The sequence below is a fragment of the Anolis carolinensis genome, chromosome 3 (assembly GCF_035594765.1).
Source record: "Anolis carolinensis isolate JA03-04 chromosome 3, rAnoCar3.1.pri, whole genome shotgun sequence".
NCBI classification, from domain to species: Eukaryota; Metazoa; Chordata; class Lepidosauria; order Squamata; family Dactyloidae; genus Anolis; species Anolis carolinensis.
Genome location: NC_085843.1, coordinates 247678618 through 247702758, shown reverse-complemented (window position 1 = coordinate 247702758; position 24141 = coordinate 247678618). Strand labels below are relative to the sequence as shown.

At 39.0% G+C, this 24141-nt stretch overlaps 1 long non-coding RNA gene across 1 annotated transcript; it reads right to left on the bottom strand.

Annotated features, from left to right (window-relative positions):
* Positions 1-8003: 8003 nt before the first annotated feature.
* Positions 8004-17422, bottom strand: LOC134297829 (uncharacterized). Its single transcript, XR_010004712.1, has 4 exons — positions 17251-17422; positions 15712-15855; positions 9882-9935; positions 8004-9780 (listed from the first exon to the last, which is right to left on the bottom strand). It is a non-coding gene; the product is annotated as an uncharacterized LOC134297829 (long non-coding RNA).
* Positions 17423-24141: the final 6719 nt, after the last annotated feature.

Here is a 24141-nt window from a genome sequence, read left to right as displayed (position 1 = left end):
TGTTCGGACAGGTAAGATGGGCCAGAACCGTTTAGGGCTTTGTAGGTCAAAACCATTACTTTGAATTGGGCTCGGTAGCATATCGGCAGCCAGTGGAGCTGTCTTAACAAGGGAATAGTACCCTCCCTGTATGCCGCTTTAGTTATTAATCTGGCTGTCGCCTATTGTACTAGTTGGAGCTTCCGGGCCGTCTTCAAAGGCAGCCCCACGTAGAGCATGTTGCAGTAATCCAAATGGGATGTAACCAGAGCATGGACCACTGTGGCCAAGTCAGACTTTCCAAGGTATGGGTGCAGGTGGCACACAAGTCTTAGTTGTGCGAATGCTCCCCTGGCCACCGCCAAGACCTGGGGCTCCAGGCTCAGCGATGAGTCCAGGAGAACACCCAGACTGCAAACCTGTGTCTTCAGGGGGGAGTGCAACCCCATCCAACACAGGCTGTAACTATACCCTGTTCGGCCCTACAACTGACCAGGAGGACATCTGTCTTGTCTGGATTCAATTTCATTTTGTTCGCCCTCATCCAGTCCGACACAGCGGCCAGACACCAGTTCAGGACCTGAACAGCCTCCTTAATGACAGGTGGGAAGGAGTGACAGAGCTGGACATCATCTGCGTACAGATGACACCACACCCCAAAACTCCTGATGGTCTCTCCCAGCAGCTTCATGTATATGTTAAACAACATGGGGGACAGTACTGAACCCTGCGAGGCCCCACAAGTCAATGGTTGTGGGGCCGAGCAGGTGTCCCCCAGTGACACCATCTGGGAAGGACCCTCCAGAAAGAACCGGAGCCACTGTAAAACAGTACCTCCACGCCCCATTCCAGCAAGGTGTCCCAGAAGGATACCATGATCAATGGTATCGAAGGCCGCTGAGAGGTCCAGCAGAACCAGCAGGGACTCACTCCCCTTGTCCAGCTCCCGGCGAAGATCATCGATTAAGGCAACCAAGGCTGTCTCGGTACCATGCCCCGGCCTGAAGCCAAACTGCGCCAGATCCAGAAAATCAGTGTCTACCAAGAATGCCTGGAGTTGTGCGGCCACCACACATTCCACGACCTTGCCAAAAGGGGGAGATTGGAAATAGACCGATAGTTATCCAATTGAGTGGGGTCCAGTGATGGCTTTTTCAACAGTGGTTTGATTACAGCCAATTTCAGGCTCGCTGGAACAGTGCCTTCCCGAATGGAGGCATTCACCACCACCTTCACCCACTCAGCCAATCCCCCTCTGGCTTCTCTCACCAGACAGGATGGGCAGGGGTCTAGGATGCATGTGGTTGCCCTCACCTCTCCAAGCACCTTGTCCACATCCTCAGGCTGAACCAATTGAAACGAATACATCAAAATGGGACAAGCAGGTGCTCTTGCTACATCCTCGGAAGCTGCCGTTAATATGGTGTCAAAGCCAGAGCAGATCAAAGCGACTTTGTCCGCAAAGAACTGAGCAAATGCTTCACAGTGGGCTGCCGAGTTGTCACTTTCTTGATGGTTCCACAGATGTTTTGCAATGCATTCCAAACTTTCATTGTAATTGATACACATCCCATTATGCCTGTCCACCATTCTTGCATCTACAAGTTCTATATTGAATCTTGCTGCAGGTTGTCTCCATATTACACATGAACTTCAATCATACAGACGAATGAGTGTCTCTCTACTGTAGCAGACTGCTGCAAGTAGTGTTGGATTCATGGGAACATGAATGTTTGCTTCTTGCCCAAAAGTCAAGTCATGCATCCACTATCACTGCAGCTATAAAATCACATAATGGTTTCATTTTATTGGACTCAGTAGCCAGCCTTACTGAACAAGTTGGTTCAGTAAGGTGTTTCTTTTGTGGTGTTCCCTGTGGTGTTTCTTTTGCTGTCTGTGCCCATGTTCAAAAGATTTTAATATTATTGTGTATATTGACTTTTATGACTGTTTTTAATCATGTTGAAGTTTTACTGCTCGTTTTAATGTTTTATCTGATTTGTGCTGTCGTGTCTGGGCATGGCCCCATGTAAGCCGCCCCGAGTCCCTCCGGGGAGATGGGGCGGGATATAAGAATAAAATTATTATTATTATTATTATTATTATTATTATTATTATTATTATTATTATTATTATTATTATTATTATTAAGTTGTCAAACTATGGTAACTTGAATCTTAGGTTCCCTTCCCTTTTTGGCGCTATTAGCTGTTTTCTCATTTTGAAATGTAAAATTATCCAAAGACTTTTTGCCTTACATTCTCATTTCCCCACTGAACTGAATTGTTTTAAGCCACATGTTTAATAGGATAAAAAAACCACATTTCTGTTGACCTGCCTCTCTGTATGTCTTCTATCCTGCCCAGTTTTGGCTCGTGTTGGCTTATAACCATTAAAACAAACATTGTTAAAATACATGCCATACAAAAGTTTATTGTTCTATGTGGTTTGTGTTATTTTACAATTTTGTGTGACTATTTTTATTAATTGTTTTTGGAAGCCACATTGGGCCAAGCTCTGGAAGAATGGTAGCATATAAATGCAATAAATAATAATAAGATAGTAAATAGTCTTGAGTCCTATTTCCAGGACATTTCAGTATTTATTTCATTATTTATAGGCAAGTATTTCAAAATCTGAAAAGATCCAAAATACAGAATACTTTGAGCCCCAAGTCTTTTGATTAAAGGATACCAACCTGTACAGGCAGTCCCCAAGTGATGAACAAGACAGGTTCAGCACATTTGTTTTTATGTTGAATTTGTTTGTAGGTTGGAACAGGTACATTTTAAAGTATAATTTCAGCCAAAAATATCTATTGTTTAGCATAGGGAATGGTTAACACCCCTGTGGTGTTTCTTTTGCTGTCTGTGCCCATGTTCAAAAGATTTCACCTCACTTTCTGTCCCTATAATGTCTGGATTTTGAAAAAAAAATGGCTTGTTGTGGAAAAAAGGATTGATGAGAAAGCTTCAGTTGATACAACTTTTCTCCATGATAACCCTTTCCGGAGTGAATTTCCCTTCCGAGGGGGTAGGTTTCTCTCACTTCCTGTTGTTTCACCCCTGTTCTTAACCATGAGTCATTTGCAAGTTGGATGTTTATAACTTGGATGTTTGTAACTTGGGGACTGCCTGTATTTGGATGATACTCAACCATTTCCCCAAAATATGAAGGTGTGGATCACCTAAGACTGCCAAATGAGTTCATAGCAGATGTGAGACTCAAACTAGATGCACAATTCTTTATTCGGTTTTCTTAAAGACTATTTCCTGATTCATAGTGCTCTCTCTATCCGTTAGGCTACAGCCGTTCTTCTCTCATATGCAAATTAAGTTCCTGACAAACATGTTAAAAACTTTGCTAGAAAAAAAATGAAGTCAGAATTGCATATTTGTAAGTGAGTAAATTTCCTTCAAGAATGTTAATGATGCAAATAGTGGAATGGTCAGTAATTTTCATAAAAGGCTTACTTGATTCTGTCAGCACTCTTCCCTCTGCAAACAAAACTCATCTGGTCTTTTGTGTGGTATTCCCAAAGCATATGATTTGTGCTGACTCAGAAGATAATTAATGACTCAAAGACAGAATCACCATCAAATGAACAGCAAGGGCAGAGCAGGAAAAACAGGCTCATAATCTGGTCATAATACACGGTTCAAACAAAATAAGCTTCCAAATGGATGAATGAGTGAAAAGCATAAAATAGAGACAAGACATGGGAAAATGCCCCCATATTCCTGTGATGTTTCTGTATTTGGGGGGTTTTTTTCTCAAAAAAAGTAATGTTTACAATGGAAATGGTGAGATGGAGAAGACTGTTTTTCATCTTCTCTATTGATTCATCCAGTTAAACAGATGATACATAAACATATTTTTCTTCTTACATTTCTACATAATATATGGTTACAATTTAAATTGACGAAATCTTTTTCTTTCCTTTTAAAAGTAGCAGGGGTGTGTGTATATGTGTGAACCAAGGGGTATCAGAAATACAGTAAATGGAGCAGGAGAGAGGCACATTGTAGCTGTGAAAATAAATAAAAATTAGAAAGGACAGTAATGCTTCTGATAGGGAAGTGAATAGAGATAAACTATCCCTCCCCCTCTCCTTAATCCTCTTTCACCCATGGCCATTTCTGTTGAAGGAGGGAAAGTAAGTTGCAGTGTGACAAGGGGGATCTTACCATTGAAGGATATGACAGAGGGGCCTTTGTACAATTATGTGACTATACTTCCACTTCAACAGTCATGGCAACATCTTATGGAAACATAAAGTTTGTAGTTTGATAAGGCACTGAAGCTCTCTATCTGATAATACTTAAAAAACCTCTTCCTGAAATGCAGATCCCAGGATTCCCTAAGATGTTGCCATGTCAGTGTTAGAAGTACAGTTTAGACACCTACAGTTGCTGCATTGCTGATATTGAGAATTGCTGCTCATGGTGGACTTTGGGAGACTAAAATTAGGCCCTAGATCCAATAAGTTCCTCATTCCTGCATTAAGTAGTATGAAGTGCCAGCTTGTCCCTCTATACAGGTATATGTGTGAACATGCATGTGAGATGATGTCATGAAAAGGCATTGCAGTCTTAATTCATTATTGCTGTATTTTATATAATGGAGGCAAGATGTTTGTGAGATCCTCTACCTTTACTTTCCACATTGCTTTGCCTGTCTTCGATAAGTGCATCTTGGCTTGGAGGGTATTTTGCCATAGGTAGCAAAATGACTTGGCCTGACATTGAGGATGAAGTGGGTAGGGAAGTGGTAAGAGTAGAGAAGGGAAGCAAAAGCCAGACTATTTTTCAGAGCTATCTGAGTGGGTCAAGAAATGAAATAAAATATGAAATGTTTCCTGTTGGAGAGCACCTGTGCGTCAAAATAGACATTAATGTCATTAAAATCTTAGGAGAGTGTTGGAACACTTTGTTCCAACATCCCCTCCATGATTCCTGTTTTGAAATGTCAGGGATGTGGCTTGGCGATAGATTAATTACCTTATCACATGGGAGACTCCCTCCGTGGCGAAATGGCAGGGATGAGGAGCGACTGTCAGCCTGCATACCACTTTGTTGTGGCAATGCTTCCCCCATCACACAGGAGAAGCATCACCAAAGTGGTGCAGAGGGAAGGCTCCTGTGTTACGAGGGAACTGTTGTATGACACTTCTACTCCAGTTGTGGACGGGGCCTCTGCTGGAAGTACAGCAACGTCATGTAATGGGCAGCATACTCATCAGTTGCTGGACTGACAAGGATGTGTCCTAGGACGCTAAAAAGGGTGCCATGTCATAAGAAGATATAGCACAACACATGATTATGAATTGACTGCTAAAAATAGTGACTGTCTTAGACGCCATTCAAAGGAAATCACACAGATTCACAAATTTTAGTAATGGGCACTAAATGAATCCTTCATGGTTGGGAACACTGCTACCGAAGACGATAGCTGGGAAGAAACAGCAAGAGAAAGAAACTGACCTCATGTCCTAGCTGTAGACCTCCCAGAGGAAGCATCTGGTTGGCCACTGTGAACAAAAGCATACTTCCCACACAAAGACAGAAGACCAATTTTACTACTTTCTGCCCATCCATGTATGTCACCAGCAGCATTGTTCTCTCTTAATTTGCTTCAGATTCTGCAGCGTGTACATTTCCCTTTCAGAATAGAGTGCCTGAACTTACACACAGCTCTTAATGAGGTTTTAATAGTGAGGCATCTAGTGTCTTGTTTGTTTTGCAAACTCTGTAATCAAATCAGATTAATCCCTGGTGGAACACTATTCAACTGACAGTGCAGAGGAAAGTTTGCCAATAAGCTGTGAAAGATCCTGAGATGCAACTTTGCCCTTGGAGATGATAATTTTATATTGATTAAAGGTCATTTTATCAAGGGTTACAAACTTGTGACATATTCTAATTGTATATAGTTCCAATTAAACAATATAAGCCATTCCTAAATATGTCATAGTGTCACAGAAATCATTGAATATGTAAATTACAATAGTTATGAATACAAAACTAATAGGTACTCCAGTCTGTGCTCTCTCCATTTGGGTGATTATAAGTAAAACGCAAACCACAGCCTGTTTACCATGGCTACCCAACTGGCCAGTATCGTTTTCAAGGATTCCTGTGATGGAGAGTGTATATATGTGCAGTGTATAGCAATTCTGATTAAGTATTAAAGAAACAAGATGTTATTGCAAAAATACCACTAAAGAAAGGAAACTCTCTAAAAGGGATAATCTTTAGCACAAGCGAGAAAATAAGGCAGAGCTTTCCAAACTCTGTGTCATAACACGTTAATGTTTTGGCTGCAGTGTGTTGGTGTATCATGCAAATGTAACAAGAAATCACTGAGTCTATGAAATAAGCAATAAATCATATATAAATATTTATAAAGTATATAAATGAAACATTTTCATGAGATATGTTATGTCCCCACACATTTTGTTATTACAATTTATGTATGTTCCCTTATCTCTTATAAAGGGTTGGTTTAACCTCTGACTTGCTAATAAACTGAATTATTGTGTTGTGAAATGACGTATGTCTAAAATGTATTTCACCAACATGAAATGTTTGGAAAGCTTGAAATAAGGTAGGAAGAGCAGAGTTGGATAGATTTGTACAATTATTGGTTTAAATCTCAGACAGTTTAGGACAGGTGGCTAAGAGATGACGAGACTAGGTTACTGGAAGCTACTTAAATCTATCCCTGATATTAAGGTATCTTTAAGTCAGGCCTCTTCCACCTGCGGTCCTCCAGGTGTTTTACACTTCAGCTCCTGGTATTTCTGAGCATTCAACAAGCTGGCTACGGCTTCTGAGAGTTGGAGACCCAAACACCTGGAGAGCCACAGGTTTAAGAGGCTTGCAGTTTAAGTGTTGATTGTTGCCATCTTTTCAACACCTTAAACCTTGCTAGAAACGTACTCTTTTTCTTTGTACAGAAAGAGCCTGAAACATACATATAAAATCTTTATCAGTCTTCCTTGAAGGCTCAGTTATTTGGCCCACTCGCAAGGCTACAGTGTATTATCAGGGTATTTTTTTTCCTTTCTAATTCCCAGGTGCCAATAACTCTTCCTGAGAACTTGCTACATTGTGGGAGTTTGCCTACTCTCCATCACTCCATCCCCTTTTCAGGATGACCAAATATAGAGGTGGGGAAGGGGAGGGAAACCTCTCAGGCCCTATCTACACTGCCATACAAAGCAGTTTGAACTGCATTATATGATCAATGTAGACTCATATAATGCAGATTGAACTGCATTGAATTGGATTACAGAAGTTTACACTACCATATAATCGAGTTCAATCTGCATTATATTGGTAGTGTAGATGGAGCCTCAAGGGTGCTTTCCTCCCCTCCAGCAGCCCATCAAAATATGGTATGTAAGCATCTCTGTGGGAGATTTTCTATGTCAAATAGAAGAGTTCTGATGCGCACAAAAAGTGACAGGAGACAGATCGGTAAAGACAGGAGACAGTGAAAGCCCAGCTCAATAACAGTTGCTGGAAGGACACAGTGTTCGCTTTCTTCCCTCAGAAAGACTTTGACTTGCTTGCTCACACAATCTGACAGGATTTCAGAGCCTGATAGGTGTCAGCAGAATTATCCAAATCAAAGGCAAAAAGAGAAATGTCAATTCACTGAACAGAATAAGACACAGTAATTCCTGGAGAAGGAAAATGGTGATACCAAAATTGTATCCAAGAGCATTTTAAGACTCTGCTAGACTGTTTGAAGTTCATTTTTTTACAGTTATAGTGATAATTCTTGTACCTCTTTCTATTTAGTATGCAATGTCATACAGGTAAATGGCAGATAATGAAATCATTCTCAGGGCAAAAATTATGAACAGTTCATGATGAACTGTGAACTGGTTTACACGTTGCCTTGGCAATGGATTAACTTGGCAAGCCTCCCTCTGTCTCCTTCACTCTGCCTGTATAATGTGAGAAAAGATGGACATTTTTATCATTCTTGTAATGCCCACAGGCATTCTGAAACAGTTTGGTTTTTAAAATAAAAATAAAAAATCTACTTGAAAATTCATAGGCACTCTCATAAATGGCTTTTTTCACGTACTGTAATAAACACACTTGGATATACAGTTCTCCCCAATATGTGTTTTTGAAAGCAAGTTATCCCACTGTACACATTTTGTGTGTATTTTCCATCAGAACCCCCATGAAGCCCTGGTGTTACAAAAGCTTATCATTCCTTTCCTGTCATTGCTATACATCTGCATCCCATTGGTTATCTCTATTCTATAAAACTGGTCCCATGCTTATCCTATCTATGCTTTTTCTCAAAGCCAAACACTCTCAACTCTTCTATTTAGTCTTAATTTTATTCCCATACTAGCTTGGAGACCCGGCGATGCCCGGGTCATTTGAGAAAGACATTGTTTGCCTGTGTTCCAAGTGTAGCCTATATCCAATGTCAGCTGGGTTCAGTGGGTGCGGGTGAGCTCCAACTCCCATATGCAAGTCCCATCGTCCAGTGTCCATCCCCCTCCAAACAGAGCCAGTATGTAGAATAGGTCATGAGGGCTCCATGTACCATGTTTGGTCTTGATCAGTCATTTGTGTGGGTCGCGGTGCTCTCAGGAAGTGAGTGAAGGTATTGGAAGTCCCATCGTCCATGGTCCATCATCCTCCAAACTGCACCTGGGTGTAGAGTGAGTCATGGGTGTTCTCTGTTTGAAGTTTGGTCTTGATGAGACATTGATGGGGGTGACAGTGGTCTCAGGAAGTGAATGAATATACTGCAAGTCCCATCATCCAAGGTCCAAGCTCTTTCAAATCTCACCAAGATGTAGAGTGGGCCATGGTGGCTCTATGTGCTAAGTTTGGTCTTGATCAGTCATTGGTGGGGGTCACAGTAGTCCCAGGAAGTGACTGAAGATATTGTAAGTCCCCTCATCCATGGTCCCTCTTCCCCCAAACTGCACCAGGATGTAAAGTGGGCTACCCTGCACCTGCGTGTCAAGTTTGATACAGTTTTGTCATTCATGGGCATCACAGTGGTTTGTGGGAGGTGAATTGGATGAATGTACTGCAAATCCCATAATCCTTGGTCCACCTTCCGTCAAACTGCTGCAGCATGTGAAGTGTGTCATTTGGGATATGTGTGCCTGGTTTGGTTCAGTTGTGTGATTTGTGGCAGTTGCTGTGGTCTCAAGAAGTGAGGGAAGGTACTGCAAATTCCATCATCCTTGGTCCATCCTGCCCCAATATACATCAGGATGTAAAGGGGTCGACAGGAGTTCTGTGTGCCAAGTTTGGTCCATTTCTATCATTGGTGGGCATTGCAGTAGTCTGTGGGAGTTAAAGTGTTTGAAAGTACTGCAAATCCCATCATCTGTGGTCCATCCTCCCCCCAATGGCAGCAGGCCATAAAGTGCATCGTGGGGATGAAGTGTGCCAAGTTTGGTGCAGATTCGTCATTCCTGTTGGTCTCAGTGGCCTGGGATAGTGGCGGCCAATCAAAACGCGAGCACATATTCCGCCAGGCCAATCAAAACGCTGATACATACTCCGATTTCACTTTTATTATATATATAGATGTTTCTGGCATGCATATTTTCTACTTGGGCCTTTTAGTCTCTTTTGACTGCTTAACTGTTGATTGCTCATTCTCATTTGGGCAATCAGACATTGTTGCTTTCTTTCCCTTGGGATGTTTCAGGTTGAATTGGATGGTTCTCAGTTCTTGTAGACTTCTCTATAAATGCAATTTAAAATCCAATTTGGGGAGACAGGAATTGGTGTAGTAGTAGTAGTGCTGGTGGTAGTAGTAGAAATAATAACAAGAAATGATGATGTAGTAGTAGTAACAACAACAATGATAATATAGTTTATTTCTTACCTTATTTTATTTCTTACCTTCCTCTCCCCAAGACTGGAGATAGATTCCAACACAATAGATAATAGCATAATCTGTTTAAAACACATAGATTAAAAACACATAAGCAAAAGATTAAAACACATGTTAAAATAAATACACATTTATATGCATATACTATCAATTTAAAATTAGTAGATTAAAAGGGACTGAGTGAAGTCCATCTCAGATTTTCTATCATTCAGCTAGATATAGTTACAATATATTTAGAGTTATATATTTATTTATTACGGTCGATGACCAGCAACATAAAATGTACAAGCATCAGAATAGCATAGAAACATGCAATTAGATATTAAGAAACACAGTGAAGAACAAGGTTAAAACACAGTATTGAATGTGGTAGTTAAAATACAACAGGGATCCTATCTGGAGCATGAAGCTTTGTCAGATGGAATTCCATCCATTTTTTCTACTAAGGGAACTCATCATTCTCCTGTACCAAAGCCCAGGATGCCCACCAAGTGAGCTGGCCTTTGTTCTGCTTTATATGCCTTCCCCCTAACCCCACTAATCTCACGGGTGTTAAGGAAGATCAGAGAAGGAAGACTAATAAAAGTTCTTGTAGCTCCTTATTGGCCTTGCAAGCCTTGGTTCTACCATTGGTTAATGTTCACAACCCCAGTAACTTCTTCAATGTCTGGTTCTTTCCAACATTTCCATCTATTTCAAATTAATGGTTCACACTCTTTTAACCTCCAAGTGGAGTTCTACTCATGGGATAAATGAGGCCTTTTGAAAAGGATTTCTCAAATAAGCTCAGAGGAAGTCCATTTCTCCTAAGGCCTCATCTACACGGACCATTTAGTGCACTTAGAAGCTAGCTTCAAACTGCAGTGGCCAGGCAACAAATTCTCACAAAAGCACGTGAAAGAAAGCCCTTCATGTGCATCGGTGCTCTGTGGTTTGTGTAATCACCAACTGGGCCTCATACTGGTTTCTTGTGTAATCATCTGCACAGCATAACCATTTTCTTCAATACCAGTTCAAAACTGCATGAAATACTCAATGTAGATGGGGTGAAAGGAGGTCTAGATTTCTTAACAAACAGGCCTCAACCTAAGCCTCAAACCCAACACCTTACAACAACAACAACAACAACAACAACCTGCAGCTATAGCCTCTATTTTATCAATCAACCAGAACTCCTCTGTCTTTTTCTATCCTCATATGAAGGGTTTTTACAAGGAGCTTTGCTTCTCAGTGAATCAGTGTAATTTAATCTTCATTCAGTCTCTCTCAGACTTGATCCAGGGTTCTTACCTTATACTTCACTATTAACAGCTCATAAAGTTACAGTTCCTCTATTCTCACCTGGTCCATCCACTAAAAAAAGCAATTGCAAAAAATAGACCACCCCTGCAACTGAATAATGCATTCTATGTAAATTGCCCAAGGTTCAGCTGGAACCTTGGATATTTTGAGTTTTAAGGGTCCCAGTCATGATGGCTCAGTGGTTTGACAATATAAGGAGGTCTAGCGTTCTATGTTCATTCTTCCTGCAATTTTATATTTAAAAAAATCTTACAATAGAAATTATACTACAATGTTTAATCCTCTTTTAGAAAAACAAGTGTGTGACTTCAGAACTTTTATATTGTTGGCCAATAGCCTCAGCCTTTTTTTATCAACCATCTTATAAATACTTTTATAGGGAATTGCAGATCTATGGGACTCTCTTTCCCCTTTGCAACTGGTGCTCTTTTCTTCTTCTTCTTGTCCAATTTACAAGCTATATGATTCTTAACTAAATAAAGCTTTGTACTTGGTCTCTTGTCCTGAAGGGAGTTGCTTTGATGAATGTTCAAGTAAAATATAATCACTATTATTTTTTTCACTTTCATCATCTGGTAAGGGTAGCTCTGTAAGTTTTGTTTCTCTGGAAGTAAATTTTCATGACAATTTCACTCAGCTGTTTTCACAGGTATTGGCATGAACTACAAATTCATCTTTCCCTGAGGTCTCTCTTCCAAGATTATAAAAATGTGTAATAATAAAATGTTGTAAGGGATTTATTTCCTAGTAGAAATGCTTCCAATCCTTTTTTAGTGATTGAATGACTCACAAGTTGCTTAGGGGATTTCCAGTCAGATAGACACTGGATATGCTTGAAGGCTTGGGAATATGGCTTAAATTACTCTCAACAAAAATGATCTATTATGATTACCAGGGAGGTTAGGTAGGCTGAAGGATGACAGCCATCTAGTTATACTGTTAGGGTGGTCTAAAAGCTTGAAATTCTTCCAGGGAATGGATTAAAAATTTAAGTGCCATTCTTGGCAACAGCAAAATATTGGACATGTGTAAAAATATTGAACTTTTAACTTGAGAAAGGAAAATAATGATTCAGTGACTGAGCTAATATTCAGTACAATGAGAATATGGTTTCAACTCTGATTATGGCATATCAGGCATTGTAGGAAAACTATGTGAAAGAATTTATTCCAGCCAGTTCTAGAGTACTGAGATTCAACATATGTAGAGATTGAGAAATAGAAATGAAATGTGGATATGCACATCCATGGGTATTCAAGCAAACAAATGATTTCTCCATTTGGCATTGTAAAAGAGAACACTCACTCACTTATACTATGCTGATTGCTTGTATGTACTTTCCATTCAGATAGAGAATATTGGTTAATAAGTCGTTTCAATGTGCAGGAAATATACATCTAAGGAAAATAGAACTGAATATCTATATTGAGCAAGGGTCTGATATTACCATGTAGGAGAGCCAGCAAAGTATCAATTTGCATAATAGAGCCTACTGCACATCAAGACACCAGTTAGAGGGTGCCAATGTACACAGGCAGAGCTCGATCACATTGGCACACACTTGCCCTGATATGCATCTTCCCAATCTTCTAGGACAGTGGTTCTTAACCTGTGGGTCCCTAGGTGTTTTGGCCTTCAACTCCCAGAAATCCTAACAGCTGGTAAACTGGTTGGGATTTCTGGGAGCTGTAGGCCAAAACACCTGGTAACCACAGGTTGAGAACCACTGTTCTAGGACGATTCCATAGTACCTCCACTATTTAGGACAGTGGTTCTCAACCTGTGGGTCCCCAGGTGTTTTGGCCTACAACTTCCAGAAATCCCAGCCAGTTTACCAGCTTTTAGGATTTCTGGGAGTTGTAGGCCAAACATCTGGGGACCACAGGTTGAGAACCACTGATTTAGGACCTCATTAGATGCAAGTTCTCCCCCATTTACATACACTTCTAAGACATTTCAGGAATGAAGTGCCACGGAGTTCTTCACGTGATGTAAAACAACTTCTGGTTGTCATTCCTTGCACTTCGTCCCTGAAATATAGAAGTGTTGGGGGGAGGGGGGCAGATGGTGAAAAACTGTCTTCTGAGCTTCTGATTTGCCTGGAAATGATATAAAGTAATTAAAAACACATGGAATGGGATCTGTCAGAATCACCCATGTTTAGTCATTTCAGTGATGTCGAGGAATGGACGTTCCTATGGGCGGTCTCCTATGCTTCTCTTCTTTTGCAAAATCCTTCTGCATGAGCCTGGTAGAGTAATCTTTTCCATTAATGCAATCCTAAGGAATAGTGCTATTGTAAGATATCACCACTTTGCTTTCGCTGCATTTTCTCCTTCATAGTAATGTTGGCTTTTGTTGTGACTCAGTCTGGTTCTAGGATTGACTCTGATGAGGAAAGACAGGTTCAAGCTCAGAGTCGGCCTGAAAGGCCTGCTGTTTGGGAAGAGGAGCGACAGAGGATGCAAGTTCAGTTTCCCACAGATAGGGTTGGACTGGATGGCCCTGAACCCACGGAAGCCAGCCAGGTGCATACTGACATGGGAATGGGAGAAGGGAGGTTGGAAGATTCCCAGATGAATAATGAGCCTCAGAGAAATAACGAGCAAGCTGACCTTGATAGCATGGGCTCTTTAGATAGGGCTGAGCGTTTGAATTAAGGGTTTGGCATTGTGCTAGGATTGCAAACAGACAGGGGGAGGTGCAGGGACAGAGAAATGCTTTCATGTTTTGCAGAGATTGTTAAAAGGGATGCTTTGGGGAAAAGCGGTTGTCAAAGCAACTTTCTTGCTACAGGAGAAGCAGCTCCAGTGTTCCTTGCTGTGCTTTGGATTACCCTGATGCCATGTGTTCATGTCTTTGGGATTTTTGTCATGCTCTTCTTGGATATTGTTTATTCCTGGCAAGCTCTGGACTTATACTTCAAGACTATATTTTTAACTGACTCTTTGTGCCTTACTTTGCTTTTTGAAGAACTTTCTTCTATCTATTTTTAATAAACTATAAAGACTTAAACCTGTTGTGGGGTTTGTGTGCTGTAGCAAGGTGAACTCAAGGCTGAGGTGCGACAGCTTTAGAAATAGTGCTATTGCTAGCTTTTTAACTTTTTGTTCCTTTTTTTAACCCACTATAGGAAGTTCTAATGCCTATGAAAGTTCAGGAACAATTTATAGTAACCTTATAATTTTGCCTTAAATTTGAATATACCTTCAAATTTAAGGAAGAGTTTGTGATAAAGTGGTCTATGATAACACTGGTATAATGGAGGGAAAGCTACAAAAAGATGAAAAGAGCCTAAATCCTTGTTCAGTTCTCGTTTTCTTAATTTGGCAAACTCTATATTGATAAACCATAGTTGGTCAAGTTTAGAAAAACCTGGTTTTTAGGAAACTGTGATTTTAGGAAACTGTGCAATGGTAAATGGTTTTCTTACCAAACTATACTCTGCAAACATGCATAAAATTAAAGAGCAGATGTAGGATTGATAAGATGTCTTATACATAACACTACTGAATACTAAATTGAACCAATCTGATATGCAGGTGTTGAGACTGAGAAAAGCAAAACGGCACACAGTTATCCCAGAATGTTTTGACTGATGCAGTGTTTTTTTAAAGTCTAAAATAGCTGTAGTTTTCAGCCAGCTTACACTGATTGCAGCTACACTGCCATAGGTAATGACCAGCCATATTCATGCAAATAGTGCATGCTCAAATAAGCCTAGAATACATTTTTTTTCCTGGTAAGCTTTTTGAGGCCTATGTGAAGCATGCCAAAAACCAATCCAGATAAATTTCAGATTATCTCATTAGGGCATGTCATCTAGTTCCAAACAGTGACCTTAACATTTTTTCTGGCTTCAGAAATACCAAAATACTGTGTTCTTCCTGCATTAAATTAGTGGTAGTTTGCCATTGATTTCAAGGGGATAACACTGCATGTTAATTTGTCTGTTCCTTTATCTGAAAAGAATCTGCATGGTATTTTTCTCCAGCTTTAATTATTTTTCAGTATTTCAGAAGTGGCTTCTCATACTCTCTCATCAGTTATGGCACAAAAATAAAAACTAGATATATTTGGGATATATATATATTTTGTCCTATAGGCAGTAATGTTTTTGACCATCTTGGCTGAAGAAAGCAATCAAAAGGAAGCAGTACATTTTTCACACAACCAATAAAAATGTAGAAAGAAGTTAAATATTCTTGTAATAGTATATTGTTAGCTTTGGGCACAGGCTTTGCTGTAGCCATTAAAAACTCTACATTGAGGACAAAATGTAAGTAAAGAAAAGATAACGATCTCTTTCCTTCATGAAAAAAAACTGGGTGATTGTGGTTGTTTTTAATTTCCTTCCTTCTTCCTTTTACTGCTAACCTATTTCTTTGCCAGGTGAATGATGAACATTATATACCTCTGGCAACACTGTGCATTTGTTCAGGCACAAAAATACCCTCCTGTCCAAAAGGTGTATCTATTCAATAAAAAAGAAGCAGCTTTTATGTAATAACCTATATTTTAAGTATTTTTTTCTACCTGAATTCTAAATTTTTCTCAGCAAAGCAACCATGCAAGTCTTTGGAGAAAAAGGTAAAAATGTTACATTCCAAGCTTCTCACAGAACTCTTTCCTTCTTTGGTGCTTCATGGATGTGTCACTGAGCTTAGGCAGCAGGTTTGCCTAAAATTAAATATTTTAACCATTCATTAAAATATTTTCTTGTTTCTATTAAAGCATTTTTAAGTCAGGTCAACAAAAGCGTCTTACTGAAATGCAGATACTACCTTTCATGGATGCAAGTCTTAGAGTCCTATGCCTACTTATCTGGGATTGCAACTGCTTTGGGTTTCCAAGCAAGGAAGTGCATTCTGGTTTTCAAAGTCACAATCCAATGCTCTAATCACACCTCCATGCTATCTCTCCCAAGAATCAGGACAATCCCTTTTTATGTTATTGGCACATAACAGATTTTCCAGTTTTCCCTTTCTTTCTTTCTCATAAGAAACCTAGGATGCATTCATATAACTGTCAGTAGAAACTGAGAATTTATTGTTCCAAAGAGGTAACTCATACTGAATGCTCTTACATGAACACATTTTAGTATGTATCTATGGAACTGCATGTTTGCAGTTGAGTTGATATTGTGGGCCCTTGTTATCTATCTGCAGGAGTTTGGTTCCAGGACTTTCCCCTCCAATGGATACCAACTCCCATGGATACTCGGGATACAATACAATAGCACCATAGAATGGTGTCCCTTATATAAAATCAAGGTTTGTTATTTGGAATTTTCTAAAATATTTGCATCCATGTCTGGTTGAATCCAAGGATACAGAATCTGACTACAGAGGGCTGGAAGTATTTCTCTGTGGTGGTTGGCGACTCCTATGTCAGTAGAGGGATAAATATACTTTAGGGTCCCATCTACATTGCCTTATAATGCAGTTTAAAATTGCATATTATGGTCAGTATAGACCCAATTAATCAATGTAGTTAAACAGCATTATATGAATCTACTGTGTTCATATAATGCAGTTTCAAACTGCATTGTATGGCAGTGTAGATAGGGTTTAGGTAATACAGTAGAGTCTCACTTATCCAACATAAACGGGCCGGCAGAACGTTGGATAAGCAAATATGTTGGATAATAAGAAGAGATTAAGGAGAAACCTATTAAACGTCAAATTAGGTTATGATTTTACAAATTAAGCACCAAAACATCATGTTATACAACAAATTTGACAGAAAAAGTAGTTCAATATGCAGTAATGCTACGTAGTAATTACTGTATTTACGAATTTAGCACCAAAATATTATGATGTATTGAAAACATTGACTACAAAAATGTATTGGATAATCCAGAACGTTGGATAAGCGAATGTTGGATAAGTGAGACTCTACTGTAGTATGAAGCTTAAGTGCTTCACACTAAAGTGCTGAATACACCGGAGATGGGGTTCAGTACTTTGGATAGCTCCTTTAAAGTTACAATTAAAATAAAATTGGGGTTGGGCTTTATTTTTTAGTCATTCTTTTGTTACTGTGTTTGTTGTGTAGCTTCATGTCATTTCTCACCTAAGGCAAACGTATCCCAAAGTTTTCCTGGCAAGATTTGTTCAGAAGATGTTTTCAAATGTCTTCTGAGACTTAGCGAGACTTGTCAGCAGGTTTCATGGCCAATAAGGGATGTGAACCCTGGTCTCCAGAGTTGTTGTCCAATGCTCAAACCACTGGAAATATGGGTTCCTTTGTCAGAATCAGTTATGAATAAAATAATGACAGTCACAGTTATGAGGAAGAGAATCAATATAAGACAACAAAAGCATTAGAAAAACCTTACAAGTCCTGTTTCAATAAGCTAAACCAAAATAATCTGAGAAGTGTTTATTTATAATCTGAGGTTTTTTGTTTTTTTTTTTGACACATAAAACTTTATACATATACAGCATGGCAGTGTGTGATTCAAAATTTGCATAGTAAAAATCATAACATCTCTAGGGTATTGTTTGTAGAAATGCAATGAATTATTTGAAAACAATTTAAATAATCAGCCATCTAGTTTATCAGAGAGTTATCAAACAGCACAGATGGCCAAGCTTTTATGCACCCACAGCAATTAACTTGGATTGTCTCTGCTGTACATTTCATCAAATTTCTGGCTGTTGTGAATGACATACACTTCTTCAAAAGCTTGCCTTAAAAAGAGAAAAGAAAAAGATTTCTTATTTGTGCTTCTGTTTGTTCAACAGACTGCACAATGCAATTAAATGATAAGCATACTATTCATTTTCAGGATATGCAGATTTGCATCACTACTACTTTCTAGAATCACTCTTTTTTAATACAGCAATTCTGCTTGTTCGGTGTCATCAAAAAGTCTGGGTTCATATCAATAGTCCATAACATTTTTTCTTTAAGGTATTAAAAATGGCTCCCTATAGCCATAGATTCAGTATTAATGGATTCAAACATCCATAGGTTGAAAATACTTTTTAAAATTCAAAAGCAAATTTTGTTTTTGCAATGTTATATAATATTTTTCTGCACCATTGTAAATAAGGGGAAGAGCATCCATGGATTTTGGTATCCACAGCAGGTCCTGGAACCAAACCAAGAACTCACTGTACATTAAAATATTACATTAAATATCTTAGTGTTATTTGTTATTTGTGTGGACAAAGTTTCACAGCTGTTACTTACTCAGTTTATCATGTCTGTCTCAGCTACTTAATTCAATACACTGTCCTCTATTGTAATTTTTTTCTTAGCTGAATCATTAAGAAGCATTGCCATTTGCTTAACTTGGCTTGCTCACAATTACTGGCTGTACATTATCATAGAACTACATCCTTTAAAGTTTCACTAATCTGATATGAACAACAGTATTCCTGGGATGTTATGAGACTATGTACACACATCCACTGTGGCTATTGCTAACAAATTATTCAGTGACAAGAATGTATACATTCCAAAGATGGAAAATACTTTTGACTGAAACACATATCCTTACTCACTTTACTTACTTACTTAAAACTGTATGAGCACTCATGTAATTAATGTCATACAATGAAACTCTGAGTGTTACTTTGAAGGTCAGACTTTGGAAATATCATGGTCATTTCAAGAATAGATTTGATGTTAAAAAGAAATTAAAAACATGGCTGTTCTGTTGTGCTTTTGAGTAGACAAGTCCGTTATAACCTGGTCCATATCTACATTGAAACTTGCCCTGTTTACTTTTTTGTTTGATTCCCGTTCAGATTTATCTTCCTTACCTTTTTATCTATTTGATGTATGTCATATTTGTAATAGACACTCCCTAAATCAGTTTTGATTATCGCCCGGATGTTATCCTATATTGGACCTTTAATGCCTGGATGATTGTTTAACATTTTCACTATGCTGATTTTAACTATGACCTGAGTAAATTGTTTTTAAATTGTGTTGTCTGATATTTAAATTGTTATTCTATGATTTTTTTATGATTATATTGGGCTTGTTCCCCGTGTGAGCTGCCCCGAATCCCTTCTGGGGAGATGGAGGCGGCATACAAAAATAAATTTATTTTAATATTATTATTGTGTGCCTTCAAGTCATTTCTAACTTATCACAACTGTAAGACAAATCTATCATGAGATTTCCTGGGGCAGAGAAAGTGCAACTCCTTTGGGTTTCCTTGGCCAAGCAAGGAATTGGATTATGGTCTTCAGAGTCACAGTCCAATGCTTAAATCACACCTCCATGCTACCTCTCCCAAGAATGGGACAATCCCTTTGTTATGTTATTGGCACACAACAGATTTTCCCATTTCCCCTTTCTTTCTTTTACATAAGAAACCTAGGATGCAGTCATAAAACTGACAGTAGAAACTGACAGTTTATTGTTCCAAAGCAGGAACTCAGACTGAAAGCTCTTACATGAACAGGTCTAAAGCAGGAAATTAACTGGTCTTAATATAGGAATCACAATGCAGCGTGCCTTTACATTTGGAACTGCTAATCCACACATGAACACATAGAAATGATTATACTATGAAAGCAAAGACTGTTGATTGGCAAAAAAGCGCTTGTTAAGTGGTTGGTTGGTTCCAATACCTTTAGCGAGAAAATTTTCTGTTTGTGTGAATTTTAGTTTGCGAATGTTGCTTTTTAAAGATAACTTACGTAAGTGGTGGGTTTCCTGGTTTCACTCTAATGCAGTACTTTGTTCCATAAACTGAATAAAGTATCTCATAGTGATCCCAGATTGTTATTACTGATATTTTGACTGTTCCTGCTCATACTTTAGTATATTTGTGTTTTTGATTTTGTCCTTGAAAAACAGAAATATTAAAATGGAACTTTATCAGAAAACCATTGGATTATTTTATTTGAAAATATGTATTTCATTGACACAATATTGTTGTTATGTTTATATGCTTTCAAAACTGATAACCATCTTACCATACAGGGTTTTTTTTGACAAGATTTTTTCAAAGAGATTTGCCACTGGGATAATGTGCTTTGTTAGTTTTCATGGTTGAGCAGTGATTCAAAACCTGATTTCCCTGAATACTAGTTGAACACTGAAATAACTGCCTCATACTAGCCAACAATACTGTTATATTGCTGTTTATATGTACCTGTCAAACAATCTATATAATACTTTCTATTATAAATGTGCTATTCGCAGCTTCTTCTCCTTTTGATTCATTGTACTAGTTGTGCTTTCCATTATTTTGCTATCTGGGACCAATCTAATTTTTCATACCATTTGAATCCAGATGGTGTCTTTTACAACAGAAGTGTTTCTTCCACCTATGTAAAGCTTTTGATCTAGCACAACTTTGATGTGAGCAGAATAGGAAGAAGAGGAAGAGGAGGAAGATATATTTTCTCATCCTCCTTCCCCTTGCAGGTATCTATCTATGTTCCTGAGGCAGGTGCAATTGAGGGAATGGCCCCGATGGCAGAAGAAAAATCAGGATTCCTTCCAATATTTTGAGAGCCACCCCCCCCCCCCCCACACACACACACACTCCACGATCTAAGGATTTGTTTATGTACATGTATGTAATACACACACACACACACTCATATAGGTATACATACATGTATACTCTCTATGTGTATATATATAGTATACATACACACATACTAATTTTAAATTGTTACATTGTTCAATATACTTTTAGACCATTTTTCATAATTGTTTAATTTTGTTCAAAATTATTTAAAATTTATTTTATGTGTATATTATCCTAAGATCATGCAATATAGAGTGAAGAACGAGGGGACCAGGAAGACATCATACCAACCTGTCTCTTGTGTCATCAGTTGGGACCCCATCAAGGAATAACTGCCACTCTGGGGCCAGAGTGAAGAACGGGGGGGGGGGGGGGGGTAGGAAGACATCATACCAACCTGAGAACCAGGAAGATAGTTCCATCTTGTCTCCTGTGCCATAGCAACATGCTATGCTAATACATACAAACTATATATTATATATTAAACTAGCTGTGCCCGGCCACGCGTTGCTGTGGCAAAGTATGGTGCTATGGGAGATAAAGTATTGAGGAATTGGTGGTAGTTAAGGTAAAGGTAAAGGTTTTCCCCTGACATTAAGCCCAGTCATGTATGATTCTGAGGGTTGGTGCTCATCTCAATTTCTAAGCCGAAGAGCCGGCGTTGTCCGTAGACTCCTCCAAGGTCATGTGGCATGACTGCATGGAGCGGTGTTACCTTCCCGCCGGAGCAGTACCTATTGATGCACTCACATTTGGATGTTTTTGAACTTCTGGGTTGGCAGAAGCTGGGGCTAACAGTGGGGGCTCTCTCCGCTCCACCAATTCAAACCTGCGGCCTTTCGGTCCAGAAGTTCAGCAGCTCAGCGCTTTAACATGCTGCGCCATCAGGGGATATTATTTCCTAAAGGTTGTGAATATACAATATTTCTGATTGGTTTTTTTTTTGTCTGTTGGAGGCAAAATGATTAGGATGTAATGGCTTGCAGCTTTAAAGCCTGGTTGTTTCCTCCCTGAGTGAATTTTTTGTTGGGAGGTGTTAGCTGGCCCTGATTGTTTCCTGTCTGGAATTCCCTTGTTTTCAGAGTGGTGTTGTTTGCAATATTTTATGTGTTTCTACTGTCTGTGGCCCTGAGAAAACAGAGGATTTGCCAGACTTTGATGATGGGAATACTTTGTTGGGAGGTGTTAGCTGGCCCTGATTGTTTCCTGTGTGGAATTCCCCTGTTTATTTACTGTCCTGGTTTTAGAGATTATATTGTTCTGCATTATTCTATCCCAGTAATTATTTCATATTAAAGTAGAATCTCACTTATCCAAGATTCGCTTATACAATGTTCTGGATTATCCAATGCAGTCTGCCTTTTCATAATCAATGTTTTTGTAGTCAGTGTTTTAAATTCATTGTGATATTTTTGTGGTAAATTTGAAAATACAGTACAGTAGAGTCTCACTTATCCAACATAAACAGGCCGGCAGAACGTTGGATAAGCGAATATGTTGGATAATAAGGAGGGATTAAGGATATCCCTATTAAACATCAAATTAAGTTATGATTTTACAAATTAAGCACAAAACATCATGTTAGACAACAAATTTGGCAGAAAAAGTGGTTCAATACACAGTAATGCTATGTAGTAATTACTGTATTTATGAATTTAGCACCAAAATATTAATGAAAGCATTGACTACAAAAATGCGTTGGATAATCCAGATAGTTGGATAAGCGAGTGTTGGATAAGTGAGACTCTACTGTAATTACTACATAGCATTACTGCGCATGGAACTACTTTTTCTGTCAAATTTGTTGTATAATATGATGTTTTGGTGCTTAATTTGTTTAATCGGCTTTTCCTGAATCCCTTCTTATTATCCAACATATTCACTTATCCTGCCGGCCTGTTTATGTTGGATAAGTGAGAGTCTACTGTATATTGATAATCTTATATTATCTGCTTAGAAGTGGATTATATGAGGCCCCTTCTTCACAGCTGTATAAAATGCACACTGAAGCGGATTATATGGCAGTGTGGAGTCAAGATAATCCAGTGCAAAGCAGATAATATAAGATTATAAATGGGTTATATAGCTGTGTGGAAGGGCCTTGAGTCTACACTGCCATATAATCCAGTGCAAATTAGATAATCTGTGGAAGAAGCCTAAATTAGGCCTAAATCTGCCTGTTCCCTAACTGAACCCTGGCTGTCCCTTTGCTAACAGGCTGGTTGCTAGGAGACCAAGTGGGCAGAGATTAGCCCTCTAAAACTGGCAGCAATTGGATAAAAAACAATTATTGCTCTCCCTCTAATTAGGACTTTATTTTTCTTTTCTTTTTGTTGTATCAACCTTGAGGCATGGATGATGGGTTGTGTTGTCAAATTTTGAGGTTGGGGGGCCTGTACTTTTGTTGTTTTGTGAGTCGCCGTGATGCCATCACTCTTTTATATATATAGATGTAATATTACTAATAATATTACCATATAATGATATAGTACAATATAGTAATTTAATGCTTATATTGTGCTATGCTAATAATATATTGTATGTTCATTTGATTTGTAAGCCGCTCTGAGTCCCCTTCGGGGTGAGACGAGCAGGATATAAATATAGTAAATAAATAAATAAATAAATAAAATATATAACAGGATGTAAATATATTATTAAATGTATGCAGAATGTTGTAGTTGAGTCAACAGGCAATGTTACAAGCGGTAGTAGGAGTACCAGTAGGAGGAAAAGGGTTAATCATGAGCAGGTATCAGATGAAGAACAACAAAGGAAACGGACCCAGGAGACACTTATGGCACCTTCTGATGAAGACACGTTTGAAGGGTTTTCAAGTGGCGAGGAGTCAATGAGTGAGGAAGGAGATGGGCTGGGTGTAAATAGAGGCACTAAGAGGGTTACTCGGGAGCAGGAATCAGATGAGGAATGGGAGAGGAAGAAGCTCCGGGATATACTTACTGCTCCCACAAATGATGAGTTGTTTTTGGGTTTCTCTGGGGATGATGGGTCTGGGAGTTATGAGGATGAGGAGGACACGTTGGACTGGACTAAGGTACAAGAGATAAGGGATAGCCAACTTCTAGTGATACGTTTGTGGGGTTTTCAGGATAGGAGGATTGGCAAACAGGTGATACATCCGGGTCATGGGGAAACCTAAGTCTTGATAGGACATGGAGGAACTGGAGGAATGGTAACTGGGGTTCACGTGTAATGACTAGAACAGCTGTAAGAGATGATGAGGTGGAGGCCAGCTCATCTTCGGATAATGATGTGTAAGTTAAAAGTAGGGTCAGAAATTGGGATTCTTCGCAGAAGGCAAAGTGTCGTTATTGCGTAGGTTTGTCGCTGCCTGTTTTCCTGTTGGGTTTTGGGCCCGGGCTCTACAGCTTGGTGTTCCTGGTTCCTGTGATTCTTCGACTTGGATTGGCTTATCGTGAGTGTGATTTCTCCCTTCCTGG